Source organism: Rutidosis leptorrhynchoides, chromosome 7, assembly GCF_046630445.1.
Source record: "Rutidosis leptorrhynchoides isolate AG116_Rl617_1_P2 chromosome 7, CSIRO_AGI_Rlap_v1, whole genome shotgun sequence".
In the NCBI taxonomy this organism is placed as follows: domain Eukaryota; kingdom Viridiplantae; phylum Streptophyta; class Magnoliopsida; order Asterales; family Asteraceae; genus Rutidosis; species Rutidosis leptorrhynchoides.
The window spans coordinates 338,207,795-338,232,181 of NC_092339.1; positions in this window are offsets into that span (position 1 = coordinate 338,207,795).

Consider the following 24,387-nt stretch of genomic DNA (forward strand, 5'->3'; position numbering starts at 1 on the left):
CACTTCTCTTTTTCTTTCTTTTCGACTTTATTAACATGTGCTAAGATAGCATAGCACCCTTTCTTCAAGCACTTTTGAGCTTTCAAATAACTAATGAGTTTTAGCTTTGAGTTACCCTTCTCTCCATAAATCATTACTGGCGTTTTATCCTTACGAGGAATGCGAATTGCCTTCTTGGCGCACACAACTTCAGCTCCTATTTTGGACATCCAGTCCATGCCGACTATTACATCAAAACTTCCTAATTCTACGGGTATCAAGTCAATTTTAAACGTTTCTCCGGCTAAATTTATTTTACAATCACGACAAATTTTATCGGCTTTAATTAGTTTACCATTAGCTAACTCAATCATGTACTTAGCATCTAGAGGTAATGATGAACAATTCAATTTAGCGTGAAAGTCTCTACACACGTAACTTCTATCAGCACCAGTATCAAATATAATAGATGCGGATAAGTTATTAATGGTAAACGTACCCGTAACAAGCTCCGGGTCTTCACATGCCTCTCTAGTATTAATAACAAATGCTCTCCCACGTGCAGGTCCGATATTCTTCTCTGGATTCGGGCACTGGCTCTTATAGTGACCTTGTTTTCCACACCCAAAACAAGTAATGGTAGCCAAAGCAGTTCTATTTGCATTGGTGGCAGGAGTCTTGGTACCATTTGTATTTGTAACGAGAGCCCTACAATCTTCAGCAAGATGACCCTTTCGATTACATTTGTTGCATACCACATTACAGTAACCAGAGTGATGTTTGTGGCATCGGTTGCATAAAGGATTTTGTCCTTTATAACCAAAGCTTAAACCACTACCCGCACCTTGCGTGTTTTCTTGTTTCTTAAAAGATTGTTGTTGGTTACCTCGATCATAATTTCCATTCCACTTTCTTTTGTTACCTGATACCTTCACATCAGTATTGGATACTTTCTTATCCATGATGACCTGATCCATTAGCTCGTTTGCCATAGTTATAGCTTCATGAATTGTCTTAGGTTTCGATGCTGTAACATTTGCCTTGACCTTTTTGGGCAAACCATCTTTGTACATTTCAATCTTCCGTTCTTCGGTTGGGACCAATTCAGGACATAGCAAAACTAATTCCATGAATCGCTGATTGTAGTTGGTGATTTCAGTACCAATAACCTTCAGACTTCGTAACTCATCTTCCAACTTCCTAACCTCGTTCCTTGGACAATATTCGTTGATTAACATTGTTTTGAATTCTTCCCACGGAGTATCATAAGCTACATCTCCTCCTACAGCCTTCACATAATTTTTCCACCACGTGAGTGCACTATCTTGTAAAGTGCACGATGCATACTTGGTCATGTCCTTTTCAACACAACCACTGATTTTAAACACAGTCTCCATCTTTTCTATCCACCGGGTTAAACCGATCGGTCCTTCTGTTCCACTGAATGATGAGGGCTTGCAAGCTTGAAAAGTTTTGTAAGTGCACCCCACACGAGGATTTGGGTTAACTGCAGCACCTCTTGCAGCCTCGACCCATAACATTCTATCGTTCACTCGCTGATTGATGAGTTCCTGGATTTCTTGTTCCGTCATTCGGTTCAATCGCGCCATATTCTTCTATAAGAATGAAAAGAAAATAATTATTCACATGGAATATTATAGATGTAGTGTATATTTACAGTACATTATAGCTTATTAATAATATGAACCAGGTATTATTATAAAAGCCTTTTCTTCTTATTAGCGTTTTATAATTATATCTAGGGTATTACCTACCCGTTAATGTCCATACTTAATAGCTTAGTACAGAATCAATTACTACCATCTAAATAATACTTAACCATGGAAAATTATTGCATTTCACACTTCACTATTTTACATATGCTTATCTTACATCGAACATTAACCAAACCACACTAATAATATTATACAAAACATTATATGATCCCATGGTTTAATACGGCAGCGTATCGTTTGGTCTATTTTCTAGGACGTTTAGGTTCAAAGAATCGCTTAATGCTTATCCTAGCTGTCTGCCTATATTTTGGCTGTGGGACTGAAGAACTGGATGCCGGGATAGAACGAATAGGAATAGCGGGAATAGGGGTGGTAGTGTCTAGTGGAGTTGGTGCCACATCATCCTTATTAAACTCAGGATTTGAATTTTCTAATTCATTAGCCTTTCGTTTCTTTCCTAGTTCGAACTCTTCTTTTGTAATTTCCTGTATTTCTTCCTCGGGTTCACTTTCCTCCTCGGGTTCACTTTCCTCCTCGGGTTCACTTTCCTCCTCGGGTTCACTTTCCTCCTCGGGTTCACTTTCCGGGTTCTCTATAGTCGGTTCATCCGGAATTTGTGAGTCTTCCCCAAAGATATTATTTTCGTCATCGGATAGGTTAATGACTGGAACACCATCTGAAGATTCTGGTTCGGAGTCGCTGAATGTGATAACAAGTTTTGAGCCCGACATCTATCACACAACAACTAACCCATTAGTACTACATAATATTTACATATAAATTTTAACCAACAATGATAAGCAATGGTTTTTAAATCAGACCCGGTCAAAGTCCAGACTTACTAATGTATCCTAACGACTTATCAGTTAGACACACTAATGCAAACCTGGTTCGCTAAGACCACCGCTCTGATACCACATGTCATAACCCGTCCTTAACCATAAGAACGTGTTAGATAACGTATGATTTCATTGCGAGGTATTGACCTCTATATGCGACATTTTTAAAAGAACAACTGCATATATTTTACATTACAAACCATAATTCTTATTTTGATACAAGCTTTAGACAAAATAAAGATGATTATCGTTTAGCGATAATCTTAGACTTACAAACTTTACATGTGATGATAACAATACGATTTCTAGCATATTTTACATTACAAATCCTCCGATATGCAGTTTTATTTTTGACACAAATATGCATACTCAAGATCTTGTTTAAATTCAACATGTTGCAGCGGAAGCTTCTAATTATCACCTGAGACTAGACATGTTTAAAACGTCAACATAAAGTTGGTGAGATATAGGTTTAATGCCGGCAGCAATATATATATAGACCACAAGATTTCATATATAAACGTTTTTAATAAAAATATTCTAAGTGGTTGAGCACTTGGTAACCATACTTAACATTTAATCACGTCGCATATTCCCTTTATTATGAAATCTTACTACACCGTACCAAGTGTAGTCACGAAACGAAGTACTGTGCAACCGTTGAATACTGGTCGTCCAGTCCGGTTGGGGTTGTCAGGCCCGATAGATCTATCAACAGGATTCGCGTTTACAATACCGCTGTAAATAACAGTTACCAAGCTACAGGGAAGTATGCCAGTGGTACAACTCAACGTAGAATATATTTTTCAGTTACTTGTGTCCATAACGTAAAACATAAAATACATGTATTCTCATCCCGAAATACTTAGAGTTTAAAAGTGGGACTATATACTCACTTTCGTCTTGAAGATATGTAATTTCGACTTGGTCTCCGATTGATATCACGAACCTATCCATATATAGTTTATCAATATATTTCTATTTTAAACAATCGTCACATATATATACTTTTTATACTTTTAATTGTTTTAATAATTTCTTAGTCCGTAGTTAGCAGTCCGATGTTAGTAATTCAATTTTAATGGTTCATTTTTAGGTGTTTAATAAACCCCCAATGAAATAAATAAAAACCCCCATCGTATATGTATTGGTCGAGATTAATCTTGACCCATGGTACCGGTGTTGTCAAATGACGTGTTGCGTACATAAAGTACCGGTGTTGTCAAATGACGTGTTGCGTACAATCATGGGATCTTATGATTAATCTTCTCGTATTGTTTACGGGTGATCCTGAACCATATAAAATTAAATTATGAGTACATATATATAAAATATCATGTTATTTTAAAAAGATGTGATTTATTTAATTTTCTCCAATTATTTTCGTAGCCAAACTAGTCTTAGATATCCGATCTCGTTTTGGTCATAGTTTCTTCGTTACAACTCCGTTTTCGTTGATTCAACTTGCCACTTCCTTGGATCGAGTCCCTCTTTAAGACTATGAACTGTAAATACCTTAGTTTGTATTCGAAATCACAGGTCATAGGTCAAACTTTAGTGAAACTTATGAAGTTAATCATTTTCCATCATGTAAACAACCTTAAATGATTATTTTTCTAAAAATACTTATACTTTGAGTTAAATCATGAAATTTTTATGTGTTATCATATTCATAGTAAAAATCATTTTTCCAGAAAATAAACCTCCAATTCAATGTTTAAGATGGTTTTTAATTATCCAACCCAAAACAGCCCCCGGTTGCACTCCGACGTCGTAAAAACAGTTTTTAAGGTGTTCTTTGAAAAACCATGTTATACCTTGTTAAATTAGCATATTTTTAAGTTATATTACAGGTCTTGAAGTATTTTAAAAGTTAAGTTATAAGGATCTATTTAGTTTGCAAACAAGTTTGAAAACATTCAAACTATATTCTTGTTGTTAAAATTTTATACCACAAAATAAGATAGCTATATATATATGAATCGAATAAGGTTATGAACATAGTTACTACCTCAAGTTCCTTGGACAAGGTTGCTGTAAAAGAGGAGTAAAAAGCTAGAACCAAAAGGGTGATGGAATTGAATGAAAGATTGGAAGTAAGTTTGTGTTCTTGGAAGGATTTCTTGAAGTGTTTTTGTAAGGTTTTCTTATGAGGTTTAAGTGTTGTTTTTGAAGCTAAATGATGGGGAAAATGCTTAGAGATGATCAAGTATGAAGTTAAGAGTATTTTGAGAGAGAAATGAAAGTGTAAGTATGAGAAAATGGGGTGAAGAAATGGTGTGCATGCATAAAAACGTTTTTAGGTTATAAAGGAAAAAAAAAATACCTAACTTTGTTTTCTTGCTAAATAATTCATGCTACTTGACAAATGGTTGGTTCCACATATTTCTTAATCATTTAAGGCTACTAAGGAGCAGATTTTTATTGGTATATACCAATAGTAAATACATCTAGAAGCTGCGTATGATACGGGTACATATACCCTAGGTATACGTATAGAAATCTTTGAGAAAACGGAACGAGGATTCAAATATAGCTATCTTTTGTAAATATACTTATATTGTTTTATGTATTTAAGTCTTTAAAAGTGATTAAATACATTACTTATACGATATATGTATAAACATTATAGGTCATAAGTATTTAAGTCAAATAACGTTACGTATGGTTATCGTTTTGAAAACTTAAGTTAGTAGTTTCAAAATATACTTATAACTTATTGTTATTAATACAAAATGAGATATTAAAACATTCTTAGATCATGTTAAATATGTATATATACATATATATACACAAACGTATAATTATCATATATTGTATAGTTCGTGATATCATCGGTCAAACTAGACGGTCAAACGTTGTGTAAAACTTTTTTCGAAAACATAAGTCTCAACAATTTGGATTGCTTATCATGTTGGTAAGGTTTAATTTATATAAATATTAATCTTATAAGTATAGAACGATCGAAAAAGTGCGGGTCATTACAGTACCTACCCGTTAAATAAATTTCGTCCCGAAATTTTAAAATTGTACCTATTTTGCGTCATCGGAAAACAAGTGTGGATATTTTTGTTTCATTTGATCCTCTCGTTCCCAAGTAAACTCGGGACCCCTTCGAGCATTCCAACGAACCTTAACGATCGGTATGTTGCTCTGCTTGAGCCGTTTAACTTCACGATCCATGATTTCGATTGGTTCTTCGATGAATTGTAGTTTCTCGTCGACATGGATTTCTTCAAGAGGAATGGTGAGATCTTCCTTTGCAAGACACTTCTTAAGGTTTGAGACGTGAAATGTATTATGTACTCCGGCGAGTTGTTGTGGTAACTCGAGTCGATAAGCTACCGGTCCAATGCGTTCGATAATCTTGAACGGGCCTACATATCTTGGGTTCAGTTTACCCCTTTTTCCGAAGCGTATTACACCTTTCCACGGTGACACCTTTAACATAACCATGTCACCGATTTGAAACTCTAATGGTTTCCTTCGAACATCGGCGTAGCTCTTTTGGCGACTACGGGCTGTTTTCAATCTCTCCTTGATTTGTACTATCTTCTCAGTCGTTTCGGGTATGATCTCGGGACCAGTTAATTGTCGATCTCCTACTTCATTCTAGCAAATAGGAGATCTACACTTCCTTCCGTACAATGCTTCGAATGGCGCAGCTTTAATGCTCGCATGATAACTATTATTATACGAGAATTCTGCTAATGGTAGATATTTATCCCATCCGTTTCCAAAATCGATCACACATGCCCTGAGCATGTCTTCAAGAGTCTGAATCGTTCTTTCACTCTGCCCGTCGGTTTGCGGATGATACGCGGTACTCATATCCAAACGAGTTCCTAGGGCCTCCTGTAGTGATTGCCAGAACTTTGATGTAAATCTACTATCACGATCGGATATAATGGAAATAGGTATTCCATGCCTTGAAACAACTTCCTTTATATACAATCGTAATAGTTTCTCCATTCTATCCGTTTCCTTTATAGGCAAGAAGTGTGCAGACTTAGTGAGACGATCAACAATCACCCAAATGGTGTCGTATCCCCAGGCAGTCTTTGGTAACTTCGTGATGAAATCCATGGTAATACCATCCCATTTCCATTCTGGGATTTCTGGTTGTTGAAGTAACCCTGACGGCTTCTGGTGTTCAGCTTTGACTTTGGAACAAGTTAAACATTCCCCAACATATGTTGCAACGTCTGTCTTTAAATTAGGCCACAAATAATGTATCTTAAGATCTTGGTACATCTTTCCAACTCCAGGATGTATCGAGTATCTTGTCTTATGTGCCTCATTTAATATCAACTTCCTTAATCCACCCAACTTCGGTACCCAAATACGATTTGCAAAATATCGAATTCCATCTTCCCGCATAACGAGTTGCTTCTCATACTTCTTCATTATTTCATTTCCTATATTTTCTTTAGTAAGTGCTTCTCGTTGAACTTCTTTGATTTGTGAGTTGAGATTCATGCGAATTTTTATGTTCATCGCTCGTACTCGAATTGGTTCTCGTTCCTTTCTGCTTAAAGCATCGGCCACCACGTTCGCCTTCCCGGGATGATAACGAATTTCACAATCATAGTCGTTTATTAACTCGACCCACCTACGTTGTCTCATGTTCAGCTGTTTCTGATCAAAAATATGTTGAAGGCTTTTATGATCAGTAAACACAGTGCATTTAACCCCATACAAGTAGTGTCTCCATATCTTCAATGCAAACACGACTGCTCCCAGTTCTAGATCATGCGTCATATAATTCCGCTCGTGAATCTTCAATTGTCGGGATGCGTATGCAATAACTTTCTTTCGTTGCATAAGAACGCAACCAAAACCTTGTCGCGAAGCGTCACAATATATTTCAAAATCATCGTTCCCTTCTGGTAACGATAAAATAGGCGCCGTAGTTAACTTCTTCTTTAGTAATTGAAATGCACTCTCCTGCTCAGAAGTCCATTCATATTTCTTCCCTTTTTGCGTTAACGCTGTCAACGGCTTAGCTATTCGGGAAAAATCTTGAATAAACCTTCTATAATAACCGGCTAAACCTAAAAATTGGCGTATCTGCATTGGTGTCTTAGGAGTCTCCCATTTTTCAATGGCTTCAATTTTTGCTGGATCAACCTGAATTCCTTTGCTACTAACAACGTGGCCAAGAAATTGCACTTCTTTCAACCAGAAAGCACATTTAGAAAATTTAGCATATAGCTGTTCTTTTCTTAACAACTCTAATATCAACCTTAAATGCTGCTCATGCTCTTGCTCACTCTTGGAATAGATAAGAATATCATCAATGAAAACGATAACAAACTTATCTAGATATGGACTACAAACTCGATTCATGAGGTCCATGAATACAGCTGGCGCATTCGTCAATCCAAACGGCATGACCAAAAATTCGTAATGACCGTAGCGTGTCCGAAAAGCAGTTTTCGGTATATCTTCTTCTTTGACACGTAATTGATGATAGCCCGATCTTAGGTCAATTTTCGAGTACACACATGATCCTTGGAGTTGATCAAATAAGTCGTCAATTCTCGGTAGTGGATACCGATTCTTGATAGTTAACTTATTTAATTCACGATAATCTATACACATTCGGAAAGATCCGTCTTTCTTCTTGACGAATAAAATTGGAGCTCCCCACGGTGAAGTACTTGGTCGTATGAATCCACGATCCAGTAATTCTTTTAACTGACTCTGAAGTTCTTTTAACTCGGATGGTGCAAGTCTATATGGAGCACGAGCCACTGGTGCAGCTCCTGGTACTAAATCTATTTGAAATTCTACAGATCTAAATGGAGGTAATCCCGGCAACTCTTCCGGAAATACTTCAGGAAAATCTCTTGCCACAGGCACGTCATTGATGCACTTCTCTTTTTCATTCTTTTCGACTTTATTAACATGTGCTAAGATAGCATAGCACCCTTTCTTCAAGCACTTTTGAGCTTTCAAATAACTAATGAGTTTTAGCTTTGAGTTACCCTTCTCTCCATAAATCATAATGATTTTTGGATATAGTTTCAGGTTCATAGTAAAAATAATTTTTCCAGAATAACAACTTTTAAATCAAAGTTTATCATAGTTTTTAATTAACTAATCCAAAACAGCCCGCGGTGTTACTACGACGGCGTAAATCCGGTTTTACAGTGTTTTTCGTGTTTTCAGGTTTTAAATCATTAAGTTAGCATATCATATAGATATAGAAAATGTGTTTAGTTGATTTTAAAAGTCAAGTTAGAAGGATTAACTTTTATTTGCGAACAAGTTTAGAATTAACTAAACTATGTTCTAGTGATTACAAGTTTAAACCTTCGAATAAGATAGCTTTATATGTATGAATCGAATGATGTTATGAACATTATTACTACCTCAAGTTCCTTGGATAAACCTACTGGAAATGAGAAAAATGGATCTAGCTTCAAAGGATCCTTGGATGGCTTGAAAGTTCTTGAAGCAGAATCATGACACGAAAATAAGTTCAAGTAAGATCATCACTTGAAATAAGATTGTTATAGTTATAGAAATTGAACCAAAGTTTGAATATGATTATTACCTTGTATTAGAATGATAATCTACTGTAATAAACAAAGATTTCTTGAGGTTGGATGATCACCTTACAAGATTGGAAGTGAGCTAGCAAACTTGAAAGTATTCTTGATTTTATGTAACTAGAACTTGTAGAATTTATGAAGAACACTTAGAACTTGAAGATAGAACTTGAGAGAGATCAATTAGATGAAGAAAATTGAAGAATGAAAGTGTTTGTAGGTGTTTTTGGTCGTTGGTGTATGGATTAGATATAAAGGATATGTAATTTTGTTTTCATGTAAATAAGTCATGAATGATTACTCATATTTTTGTAATTTTATGAGATATTTCATGCTAGTTGCCAAATGATGGTTCCCACATGTGTTAGGTGACTCACATGGGCTGCTAAGAGCTGATCATTGGAGTGTATATACCAATAGTACATACATCTAAAAGCTGTGTATTGTACGAGTACGAATACGGGTGCATACGAGTAGAATTGTTGATGAAACTGAACGAGGATGTAATTGTAAGCATTTTTGTTAAGTAGAAGTATTTTGATAAGTGTATGGAAGTCTTTCAAAAGTGTATAAATACATATTAAAACACTACATGTATATACATTTTAACTGAGTCGTTAAGTCATCGTTAGTCGTTACATGTAAGTGTTGTTTTGAAACCTTTAGGTTAACGATCTTGTTAAATGTTGTTAACCCAATGTTTATAATATCAAATGAGATTTTAAATTATTATATTATCATGATATTATCATGTATGAATATCTCTTAATATGATATATAAACATTAAATGTCTTTACAACGATAATCGTTACATATATGTCTCGTTTAAAAATCATTAAGTTAGTAGTCTTGTTTTTACATATGTAGTTCATTATTAATATACTTAATGATATGTTACTTATCATAATATATATATATATATATATATATATATATATATATATATATATATATATATATATATATATGTCATCATATAGTTTTTACAAGTTTTAACGTTCGTGAATCACCGGTCAACTTGGGTGGTCAATTGTCTATATGAAACCTATTTCAATTAATCAAGTCTTAACAAGTTTGATTGCTTAACATGTTGGAAACATTTAATCATGTAAATATCAATCTCAATTAATATATATAAACATGGAAAAGTTCGGGTCACTACAATAGCCACCACCGATGATCATCAACCCGTTTGAACCACACCCGCCACTACCATCAACTACCCTCATCATCCAACCCACTTCAACTATCAACTATCGTGAGCCACTTTTCTCTCTCTCTCTCTCTCTCTCTCTCTCTCTCTCTCTCTCTCTCTCTTCTTCTTCTTCTTCTTCGTGAACTACCCTAACCACCACCATAGTCACATCGATAACCATCACCATCAAATACAACCGGTTACCACCACCCTCGTCATCTCTCTCTTTTCTATTCGTAACCATTTTTACTACAACAAGATGAACCGACACCTACACCTTGAACCTTTGATCACTTCCACCATAACCAAACCCTACGAAGAAGGTTACCAGTATGTTCAAGCCACCATCGTACACCACTATTCCAACATCACCTAGCTACACCATGGCTATGTTCGTTTCTGTTTCTTTTCGATGAACAAGGCCACCATGAACTAAACCAAAAACCTAAAATCCATTTAGATAAACTATCTTCTGCAACTTTCACATTTCTGTATCCGTTCGGGTAATAACGAGAGAGAACTAAACGTTAGTAATGTGCAACTTTTGTTGCTCCATTATTTATGTTTCTATTCCCAATTATGATGACAGGTGTATGGAAACAAAGATGGCACGTTTCTTTCTTTTGTTCTTTCTGGTCGACAACCAATCAACAAACCAACCCCACATATTGCACACTAGTGGTTGTTTGATACTTAATAAAAAGAAATTGGTTGTTACAAGATAGGGTCACCATGTCCTAATTTTTATTTTTTTATTTTGACAGAGAGTAAGTATTCTTGGTTGGGCCACGATCTTCGAGTTAGTATGTTGGGCCGTATATACTTGTATATTCTTCTGGGCTGATAGTATACACTTAGTGGGCCGGATATAAATCATTGATCATAAGAAATCGTTGCTTATGTATCTGGTAGTTTCAAAACTGAACAAGGATAGTAATGGTACACGAGATTATGATAATTATGATGTGGGACAATAGGGGTTATGATCATAATGAAAATAGAATAGAACGATGATGATGAGATGAATATGATGAAGATGAAGTGGTTGTGTATGACGAGTCACAGACAAGAGATAATAGAATTTAAGTACCATTTATATTAGAAAAACAATAAGCAGAATGATGGTCTTGGAGTGTTGTGTTAAACTGAGAGGTCTCGGGTTCGAGCTTGGACTCGAGTATATATATATTTTTTTTAAAAGAAGAAGAAGAAGGATATTATCGGGTTAGCGGGACGTCGCGGGTTCAAACCCGGACTTGGGCATTTTTTTTAGACGACTTCTTTGAGGTAGTTTTACTTATTACTCATTATTATTATTATTAAGATTATCATTATCAGTGCTATTATTATTAAAACCTATTATCATTACTACAATTTATTTAAAGTTATCCTTAAAACAAAAAGTATTATGATCATTAATAATATCAATATTGTTATTATTAAAAATATTATGAATATAACAAATAATGAAAGTTGTAAAAAATATTATTATTAGTAGAATTATAAGTATATATTAACTATATCAATAAATCATTTTAGAAATATTCATATTTATAACAATCTAGGTATTTTTAATATAACACTAAACAGATATACATATATATTAATATAACTATAAAAATATTAATCATTTTGAATATAAACACAAATTAAAAAGTATATGTTTTAATATATATATATGAATGATATAGGTTCGTGAATTCGAGGCCAACCCTATACTTCTTCAATGTCGTCATATGTATTTTTACTACAAAATACAGTATGGTGAGTTTCATTTGCTCCCTTTTTAATTGCTTTTGCAATATATATTTTTGGGCTGAGAATACATGCGCTGCTTTTATAAATGTTTACGAGATAGACATAAGTACTTAAAATATATTCTACGTTGAGTTGTACCACTGGCATATCTCCCTGTAGCTTGGTAACTACTATTTACATGTGGTATTGTAAACGCGAATCCTGTTGATAGATCTATCGGGCCTGACAACCCCAACCGGACTGGACGAAAAGTATTCAACGTTTGCACAGTACTTCGTTTCGGTGACTACACTTGGTACGGTGTAGTGAGATTTCATAATAAAGGGAATATGCGACGTTGATTAAATGTTAAGTATGGTTACCAAGTGCTCAACCACTTAGAATATTTTTATTAAAATGTTTGTGTATATGAAATCTTGTGGTCTATTAAGATATTGAAATGATTATTATGATAAACCTATGAACTCACCAACCTTTTGGTTGACACTTTTAAGCATGTTTATTCTCAGGTACGAATTAAGTCTTCCGCTGTGCATTTGCTCATTTTAAGGACATTACTGTTAGGATATTAGGACCCAAACAACGCTAGTAATTCTACAAGACTACTAGCCGAGTAGTGATTCTATCAAGATCACTCAAACCCACTTAATGAACGAAAGATAATAAATGCGTAAATGTAAGAACGACACAAGATATAACGTGGTTATATGCAATCGGTGTGATTGCTTTAGTCCACGGACCAACTAGAGAGTGTTTATTACTGAGAATCTGTATTTGGTATGTTACAATTGCATACAATGAGTTCTATATATAGGAGAAAACAAGAACACCATGAAAACTAGCTAGGAATCTTCATCATGACAAGTAATCATCTTGTTTACCAACTAGCCATGCTTTCCACCTTGTAATGGCATGATCACAGCCCTAATTTTAGGTGTAAAGTGATTAACTTTGCACCTAAAGTGAAAGGAGGCCAAAGCATGCTCGAATGTAAAGGTTGCAACTTGCCAACTTGCTGCCAGACACCAGATGCGCCGCATCTGATGTGTGATGCACCGCATCACTTTCTTTTCACGTTCCAAATTCAAGTACCAGCACTCGATGCGCCGCATCGAGATGGTGATGCGCCGCATCTGACCCCTGATGCGCCATATCAGCTCAATGCTCCGCATCAATAACTCTCGGAATATTTTGCTCGATGAATGCGCCGCATTTGACTGCTTCACGCTTCCCGAAATCTGCAAAATCCATGCAAGTGTTGGAACAGTTTTTTTTTCTCTCGTTTTGTATAAATGTCTCCATAATCTAACAAATCTCCCACTTGGAGACTTTGAACAAAACTCCAATCATATCAATGAATTAACCAAGAACATTAAACCACCTTCGATTACCGCCAAATACCATTTGGGACACGCACGCTCAACACATTCTTTGGATGAGTAGACTTTCGATAAAAGGTCTTCAATATTACTTGTTAAACTTGTAACACCATTCACATCTCTAGCTGGGGTCTTCTCTCATCAATTCATGAGAAGACCAATTGAGGTAATGCAAAACCTCAATTTCTCCGTCGTAACCACCTTAGTAAACATATCGGCAGGATTCTTCTTACCAAGGATTTTCTCCAAGAATAAAGTGCGATCATTTATATGTTGTCGAATAAAATGATACCTTATCTTGATGTGTTTCGTTCGACTATGAAACACTGGATTCTTCCCAAGATGAACCGCACTTTGATTATCACAATACAAGACGCAATAGTCTTGTCTTTTACCCAACTCACCTAAGAAGTTCTTCAACCACACTAGCTCTTTAGAAGCTTCCGCAATAGCCATGTATTCGGCTTCGGTGGTTGACAAAGCAACACTCTTTTGCAATCGAGATAACCAACTAATCGCCGTCTTCCCCATTGTGAAAACATAACCCGTAGTGCTTTTCCCCGAATCATCACATCCACCCAAATTAGCATCCGCATAACCTCTAAGTATGAGATTGTTTTTGGAGAAACACAATCCCATATTAGAAGTACCTTTCAAATAACGAAGCAACCATTTGACCGCTTCCCAATGCTCTTTCCCCGGATTAGACATATAATGACTTACAACTCCCACTGCTTGAGCAATATCGGGTCTTGTACAAACCATGGCATACATAATGCTACCCACGGCCGATGCATATGGAACCTTTTCCATATCCTTCTTGTCTCTTGCCATCTTTGGTGATTGACTTTTCGATAGTTTTAAGGTGCTTCCCAAAGGCATAGAACGAGCCTTTGAATCTTCCATGTTGAACCTCTCTACTACTTTCTCAATATATTTGGATTGAGACAAGTATAGAGTACCCTTCACACGATCACGCACAATACTCATGCCAAGTATTTGCCTAGCACCGCCAAGATCTTTCATCTCGAATTCTCGGGAAAGTAATCCCTTCAACTTGTTAATTTCGGACATGTTTGAACCTGCAAGTAACATGTCATCAACATACAACAATAAGATTATATATGAAGACTTGAATTTCTTCAAGTAGCAACAGTGATCCGCTTCACATCTTAAGAAACCAATCTTCTTCATAAAATCATCAAACTTCAAGTACCATTGCCGAGGTACTTGCTTCAATCCATACAAACTTTTCTTTAGCTTACAAACCCACTTCTCTTTACCCTTTACCTCAAAGCCCTCGGGTTGCCTCATGTAGATCTCTTCAATAAGATCACCATGCAAGAATGCAGTCTTCACATCTAGTTGCTCTAGATGTAAGTCTTCGGATGCAACCATAGAAAGTACCAAACGGATAGTAGTCATTTTAACTACCGGTGAAAATATCTCTTTGTAGTCAACCCCTTCCTTTTGTTGAAAGCCTTTGACTACCAAACGAGCCTTGTACCTTTTCTTGCCATCCATCTCATTCTTGATTCTATATACCCATTTGCTTTGCAATGCCCTCTTATCATGAGGTAACTTCACTAGTGACCAAGTCTTGTTCTTCTCAAGTGATCCCATCTCTTCTTTCATGGCAAGTTCCCATTGTATGGATTCTTTTGTTTTTCTTGCCACAAAATAACTTTCGGGTTCACCATTCTCGGTATAGAGCAAGTAGTTTGCTGATGGAGAATACCTAGGATTAGGTTTGGGCACTCTAGTCGAGCGTCTTAGTGTAGGATTAACCGGAATGGTTGGACCGGTTTCATTTGTAACCTCCTCATCACTAGAACTCGCACTATGTTCGGAATCATCACCGCTTTCCGAATCATCCCCATCATTAGCATTTCCCGACACCTCACCGTCATTCGGCAATTCATTGTTTCCCAAACTCCCACTAGAACCTGCAAGATCATCAATAGAAACATCGTCAAAAGTAACTTGACTCGGTTTAGGACTCCCCGTTTCCGGTTTGCCATAGACCGAATCTTCATCAAAAGTAACATCTCGCGAACGAATTACTTTTCTAGCTTCGTTGTCCCAACAACGATAGCCCATTTCATCCGACCCGTAGCCTATGAAAATACACTTCTTTGACTTAGCTTCAAGCTTGTCTTTATCGTCATCTATGGTCTTCACATATGCATTACACCCAAAGATCCTAAGGTGACCATAACTCACCTTCTTGCCTTGCCATTCTTCCTCGGGAATTCGGAAACCCAACGGTGTTGAGGGTCCCCTATTTATCAAATAAGCTGCCGTGTTAACCGCATCCGCCCAAAATATTTTAGGCAAACCGGCATGTAGTCTCATACTCTTAGCCCTTTCATTTAACGTACGATTCATACGTTCGGCGACCCCATTGTGTTGCGGTGTCTCCGGTACCGTTTTCAACATTCTAATACCGAGCTTTGCACAATGGTCTTTAAACTCAAGACTACCATATTCTCCTCCATTATCCGACTTTAAGCACTTAACCTTCAAGTTAGTCTCATTTTCTACCATAGCTTTCCACTTCACAAAAGTATTAAATACATCGGATTTAGCTTTAAGAAAATAAACCCATACCTTTCGAGTGGAGTCGTCAATGAAGGTGACTTTATAACGAGAACCTCCATGTGATTCTACATTAGTTGGACCAAACACATCCGTATGAACGAGCTCCAATTTCTCCAACTTAGGTGCATTCCCTGATTTCCCAAAAGTCACCTTCTTTTGCTTCCCATAAACACATGGTTCGCAAAACCCAAGTTCTAGCTTCTTCAAATCCGGAATTCTCCCACTCGAAACAAGCATCTTCATACCCTTCTCACTCATATGCCCGAGTCTTCGGTGCCATAGAGTTGATTCGGACTCAACATTAACCGTAGCAACCACCGTGTCTTCATCAAACACTTCAACCATATAAAGTGTTCCCCTTTTATGTCCACGAGCCACAATACTACTACCCTTAACCACCTTCCATTGGCGGTTTTCAAAAGTAACCGCGTTACCTTCATCATCTAATTGACCAACCGAAATAAGTTTCCTTTTCAATTTAGGAATGTACCTTACGTTCTTCAAAGTCCAATTAGAACCAAGAGTAGTCTTCAAAACAACATCTCCAATGCCCTCTATGTTGAGTTGCTTGTTGTCCGCCAATCTCACCTTGCCTTGATATGAACGAAAATTCTTCATCATGCTTTTGATATGAGTAGCATGAAACGAAGCTCCCGAATCCAAGATCCAAGACTCCATAGAATTTTCAACACTACACAAAAGTGCATCATCACTTTCCCCTTCGGCCAAGTTTACACCTTTCGTGGAACCATTTTTGCAATTCCTTTGAAAGTGCCCTTTTTGATTGCAACCCCAACAAGTAACTTCACTTCTATCTTTCGATGAATGCCTCTTCTTAGACTTCTTCCTACCCTTCTTCTCACCGCGTTCAAATTTTCTACCACGGTTGTCGGTACTTAACAAAGAACCGGATGTCAATTCTCCCGAGTTTCTTCTACGAGTATCTTCACCAAGAATCAAATCCCTTATAGCTTCAAACGCTAGCTTAGTAGTTCCCGTAGAGCTACTAACCGCGGTAACCGTACCCGACCAACTTTTCGGTAATGATGAAAGCAAGATAAGTGCTTTTAGTTCATCATCAAACTTAATCTCTACCGATTCAAGTCTTGAAACGATATTATTAAATTCATTGATATGATCCGTTGCACTCGTACCTTCCTTCATCTTAGTATTAAACAATTTACGCATGAGAAATACCTTATTTGCAGCTGTAGGTTTCTCATACATGTTAGAGAGTGCTTTCAAGCAAGCAAACGTCATCTTCTCATTCACAACGTTGTATGCAACGTTCTTAGCAAGTGAAAGACGAATAGCACCCAAAGCTTGACGATCCAAAAGCGTCCAATCGGCATCGTCCATGCTATCGGGCTTGGTCTCTAACAAGGGTTGGTGTAGCTTCTTTTGATACAAGTAATCTTCAATTTGCATCTTCCAAAAGCCAAAGTCTCTTCCATCGAATCGGTTGATTCTAAACTTCCCATCTTCCGCCATCGTTCCCTTAACGAAACCTCGTGCTCTGATACCAGTTGTTAGGATATTAGGACCCAAAAAACGCTAGTAATTCTACAAGACTACTAGCCGAGTAGTGATTCTATCAAGATCACTCAAACCCACTTAATGAACGAAAGATAATAAATGCGTAAATGTAAGAACGACACAAGATATAACATGGTTATATGCAATCGGTGTGATTGCTTTAGTCCACGGACCAACTAGAGAGTGTTTATTACTGAGAATCTGTATTTGGTATGTTACAATTGCATACAATGAGTTCTATATATAGGAGAAAACAAGAACACCATGAAAACTAGCTAGGAATCTTCATCATGACAAGTAATCATCTTGTTTACCAACTAGCCATGCTTTCCACCTTGTAATGGCATGATCACAGCCCTAATTTTAGGTGTAAAGTGATTAACTTTGCACCTAAAGTGAAAGGAGGCCAAAGCATGCTCGGATGTAAAGGTTGCAACTTGCCAACTTGCTGCCAGACACCAGATGCGCCGCATCTGATGTGTGATGGGCCGCATTACTTTCTTTTCACGTTCCAAATTCAAGTACCAGCACTCGATGCGCCGCATCGAGATGGTGATGCGCCGCATCTGACCCCTGATGCGCCATATCAGCTCAATGCTCCGCATCAATAACTCTCGGACTATTTTGCTCGATGAATGCGCCGCATCCATGTCAAGATGCGCCGCATTTGACTGCTTCACGCTTCCCGAAATCTAACTATTTTGCTCGATGGAACAATTTTTTTTTTCTCTCGTTTTGTATAAATGTCTCCATAATCTAACAATTACTTGGAGTCGATCATCGCAATGGGACCAAATGTTGATGACTTCGTCCAGGTGGTTAAAGACGGGTCCTTTCACACATGTTATGATATAGTAATATAAAAACGTTCACTAGACGGATCCACACAAAAAAAAAAGTTAAAATCATTCAAAAGCTTATCAATACAAAAACAAAAAATTTAAGGACTACGCATGAAAATTTAGATAAACCACATGGATTATCCACGTAATTTTATTTAATAGAAATCAACAAGTTTTACCTAACTTGCTTTATTTAATTAATTAATTAATTATTAATTTTAACTGTTCCATATTAAAAGAAGGTAACAATATCATATCACTAAAAACTTGGAGATTCGGTTGAGTAATTAAACGATATACATATCGAGTTTCCATTCACAATAAATCGTAATTATATAAACAGATTCGTAGTTTATACATTCACTATAATATTCGTAGGTTATATATTTACTATTCGCTATAGTAAAAAAAGATAGTATTCGGAAGAAGAAAAACAGGAAGTGAAGCGTGGGGAAACGTACGACGCTTGTTGATAAATTCGTTGTCGTTGTGAAGGTAATTCTGAACCCAACTTGAATATTATTACGTTATTAGGCTTGTGTAATCATACCGTATTAGTATAATTAATCCAAAACGACGTAAAGCAACCGTTAAACTATATTGTCTATATCAAAAGTTTTGGGACTTAAAAGGTCAATTTTTTGGCAAATAGGTTCCCAAAATTTCTAGTAGCTAGTAGTCTGTCGTTTACTAATATTGAATTTATTAAAAATTAGAACCAATTAGAAGATGAATATATCAGTAAGAGAATACTCTGTATAAAGTTTATCAAAAATTATATTAAAGTAACAAATAATGTTTTAATTCTATATAAACATGCCATTAAAAGTGGTTTGAAAAACATTATTATTGGTGTAGAGAACTTAAACCACATGAACTAACGTAAATGGTGTACTGCAGCTAATAGTTTCCAGAATCTGTCTATGTTTAAATAGTGCTCTGCGCATTGTTTTTTTTTTTTTTTTTTTTTTTTTTTTTTTTTTTTGTAATGAAAATCATGTATTTGCTTTATGTTATCAACGTGCAGCTTAAGTAGTGAGAATGAATCTACCTGCTGATAGACTAAGCAGCTTGCCTGACGATATCATCAACAAAATTCTGTCTTACATCGAAACCAAAGATGCTATCAAAACTAGTATTTTGTCATCTAGATGGAAGAATACATGGAAGTCAATCCCATATCTCAATTTCGATACTTATGATTTTGATTCATTACCCAAGTTCACTGAGTATGTTACTCATGTTCTGTCTTCCCGCAATAATGAAATAGAATTGTCGTCCGTTAGACTTTGTTTTGGTGGAGAAATTAGCCAAGCGTTTGTCGAATCAATTATGAACTATGCGTTTTCGCACAATGTCCAGAAGATGACTATTATTTGTTCTTACGTAAGAAAGCATATCGAATTCCCTCTTTCACTTTTCATCTCTCAGTCTCTTAAAGATCTCACTTTGTTTGAATGTTCAATATCAACAACAATCAAATCATCTTGGGACCTACCAACTTTAACAACATTGAATTTTGGTCGTGTCAATTTCCGTAACGTAATTCCTTTCCAAGACGGAGAAAGCCCCAGCACCGAAGTTAGCCATGCTAAAGGTGATGTTGAGTCTGGTGGTCTTTTTTCTAAGTGCCCAAACTTGAAAAATCTCACCTTAACTGACTGCAACATATATGTTGATGATTTCACCGTTTGCCATTCTCAACTTTCTAATCTCTCGATTAAAAATGGACGTTCGTATTCTGTTGTTAATGTGGTAGCACCTCATTTGAAGGATCTATCTATTGTAAAATTCAAAGGGGATGTTAAGATTTCTGCACCCAAATTATCCTCATTGACGTATGAAAGTGAATACTATACCGAATTGTATTCCGCATATGGTTTCTCTTCTTTGGAGAAAGTGGATTTCTATATTTCTTATCCATATGATGAAGATGCTCCCAAAATTATTCACGTGCTTCATCAGTTTGGAAATGTCAAATATCTTACGCTTGGATTGGAAGTTGTAGAGGTATTCATTTTTTAAGGTTAATACTTGAATCTATTAGCACTTCATTCTATTTTGAACACACTTCAGATAAAGTATATATATATATATATATATATATATATATATATATATATATATATATATATATATATATATATATATATATATATATATATATATATATATATATATATATATATATATATATATATATATATATATAGATTTAATCAAGAGGTAAGCACTTTTTTTGGGGGAAGTGGGGGGAAGTAAATTTTTTTCGTTTTTTTCAAAAAAAAATTTTCAGGCATCAAGACCACACGAGAATATGAACATTTTAAAAAGACACTTCGTGATATATTATTATTATTTTGGCGGGAAAACGCTAATAAATGATAACTTTCAGTGTACTGAATGTTTTGCTGCTGAGTTTTTTTTTTTAGGGTTTATAAATTAAGGTTTAGCTATTAGGGGTCAAATATTATGGTTTAGCTATTAGGGTTTAGCTATTAGGGTTTAGAAATTAGGGTTTAGATTGAATTTAACACGTACGGTTTAGAGTTTAGACTATAGGGTTTAGGGTTTAGGGTTTAGGAAATCGGGCTAAATCTTGAAAAAAAACTATACATATGATATAACACTCAGTAATAACATTACGCATACTGCATGTTATCAGTTTTCGCATTTTCCCGCCAAAATAATAACATTTATCAAAGTGTCTTTTTTAAATATTCATATTTTCGTGTGCTCTTAATGTTGGAAAATTTTTTTTTCGAAAAAAACGTAATGAAAAAAAATTACTTCTCCCTTCATCCCAAAAAAGTGTTTCCCTCTTGATTATATATATATATATATATATATATATATATATATATATATATATATATATATATATATATACACACACACACACGGAGTATATATATAATCATGTTCATTTTTGTATAATACTTTTCAGGTTCTTGCATCAAATGTGGAACTAGTCTCACATCAACCTTCTTTTGGTAACTTAATTAGTCTCAAGATTTATCCAAAAAACTTAAACTCGGTGGAGGAAGGACAAGAGAAAATAAACTTTCTTGAAGAAGTGAAAAATTATCTGGTTGATGGTTCTCTAAGTACCACTGTCACGATATTCTCACGTCAGGTAGTTTCACCATGAAGAATAATTTATATCCGAACTATCATTAACTTTTTGCTCTACTCAGATACTATTAATCATAAGCTGTACGATATCATGCAGGAGGCGCAAGCATTGCAGAATGTCGCATTAGCACAAAAACAGTTGGCTAAGTTGCGGTTGCTGCTAGAGCCTTGGGAGATCAATAAAGCTCATTTAGATCAGGTTGATGAAGAGAAACTTGTCAAAGAGAAATTATCACAGATCGAGAAATTTGGTTGGTTTCGTTTGGAGTTGTTGATTGACCATCGGAGAGCTAGGATTAATGAGATTCTTTCTAAGTTTTGTTATATTGAAAAATTATTGGACAATTTTCCAGCATCAAAGAAGGATGGGATTCAAGCATGTTTACCTAGTTTACGTGCAGAGGCCTACGTTGTCATGAAAAAAATGATAGATGAGTTTAAGATTGATTTCGATGAGATGGTGTCTGAAATGATTAACTAGCTATAGCATCACAACCGTCATCATAGCAAATGGTAAGTTTCTGATTTCCGTATGTTTTGCTTTCAGGTTTTAATCATTTTCTTATATGTTACCCCAAAAGCAATTAAACTGAAAATCATTTTATTATCATTATCTTTATGCTCTTAAACTGAATTGAAAATCTGATCAATATTTTTATTGAATACCTTTATTTCAAGGTTGTGTTCTCTTTACCATCCTATTAATTTCCCATATATGCAAATCTTGTTGGTCAACCAGTTTTTGTGATTATGTCTTTTTTGCTGAATGTTGCGACTTTTTTTGTTTTTGTAGTGTGGTCATATCCAACAAAATCACCACCAGATAGCCCATCGAGTGCATTTTTCGTTCAGGGATTTAAGTGATAACACAACCGAATGAACAGGGTGACAATCTCTAGTATAAAACAATGGTGATATAGTTATGATACTTATTCGTATTCTTATTGTGATTATTGTGGTTGTGGCATCTGCATTTGTGTGTGGCCTGATTGATTACTAAACAGAGAGTTTTTATTTTATTTTATTTTATTTTATTTTTTTTTTTGGATTTTAACTATTATTATTTCATGAAATTATTATATTCAGATTAGAAACCTAAATTATGTCACATGTCCGTTTTACAAATCCACAATGGGATTTTTTTAATTCGTTCACTTTTATATGCACCTCACATGATGATAGTTATTTTGGTCGATTAATAGAATGGTGAATAATTTGAATACTATTCAACCTTGCCTGTTTACCACACTTATAATAAATTTATTTTCTTCAACACAAATTAACATCAAGGTAAGAGTACAAGAAGTTCTGTTAGAAGTCGTTAGGTCTAGAATTATTGATGTAATTTGTATTCTCCGGAAAAGATTAATTAAAATGCCCTAGTCGATTAGCTGTAGCCATGAAAAGTGTTCTTGCGTCTGAGAATCCAACGAAAGTCTTGAAAATTACACACCATTTAAAACTCGAAATGGTGTTAATCGGTATTAGACATGGCAAAATGGACCCAAAGTCTTAAAAATGGGTCCATTGGATTTACTTGAAGACCCAAATGGGTCCAAGCATATAACATAACAAATATCTTAAAGACCCAAATGGGTCCAATCACATAATACAAAAATTACTTGAAGACACAAATGGGTTCACTTCAAAAGATTTTTTTTTCGGCGCGCGTTTTGGGGCGCGATTTCGGGGCCCGTTTTCGGCGCGCGATTTCGGAGCCCAATTTCGGAGCCCGTTTTGGGGCGCGTGTTTTCGGCGCGCGATTTCGGGGCGCGTTTTCGGCGCCCGTTTTCCGGCGCGCTATTTTTGTTGCGCGTTTTCGGCGCCCGATTTTGGCGCGCGATTTCGGGGCCCGTTTTGGGCGCGCGTTTTCGGCGCGCGATTTCGGCGCCGATTTCGGGGCCCGTTTTGGGCGCGCGTTTTGGTCGGCCGTTTTCGGCGCGTGTTTTCGGCGCACGATTTCGGGGCCCGTTTTCGGCGCGCGATTTCGGGGCCCGTTTTCGGCCCGCGTGTTCGGAAGAGACACAACAAAAAATACAAACAAGAAAATTTTTACTAGCCCGACCCAACCGACCCGGGTCTTGACCCAACCCGACCCGGGTCTCGACCCAACCCGTTCGACCCAACCCGTCCGACCCATTTTAATTCTGACCCGTTTCGACCCATGACCCATTTCGACCCGAACCCATTTGATCTTTGACCCAACCCGACCCATCTCGACCCGTTTGCCAGGTATAATCGGTATTAATGTTTCAGTTCCCCAGACCAAACCATCTGAAACAACTCCCAGACTTCTTCCCACACGGTTGAGAAGAAATTAAACACCTCGCATGTGCTCGAAGCCGATTTTGAGTAAATCGTCTAAGACTGAAAAAAACTCAAAACAGGGTGATCCAGAGTTTGCATTCACATCAAATCAATCAACCCAAAAACCCTAAGACTCCTACTGTCGTCAACCCAAGACGAATCACTTTATCTAGGACTTAATGATTATTCCAGCTATAAAAGCAACAAGATTAGACCATTCTTGGTAGCTAAAACAAAATGGGCAGGGAATATTCAGAGGATCATGACCAGTATGGTAACTAAACCATGGAAAATACCACTTTCCAATATTGACTTTGTGTCTACAAAACTACGAAACCCTTGTTGGAAATATAGGAGGTTATGTATATTATTTGTGGAAGAGGGGATTGATGATTTAGAAGTTTGATTGATATTGAAATTTTTTCTTTTATTGCTTATTGAATTGCTTTGTTGCTTGATTACAAATGAGGGGTGAAGCCCTCTATTTATACTACTCAATGGAGTAGTCTAGAATACTTCACA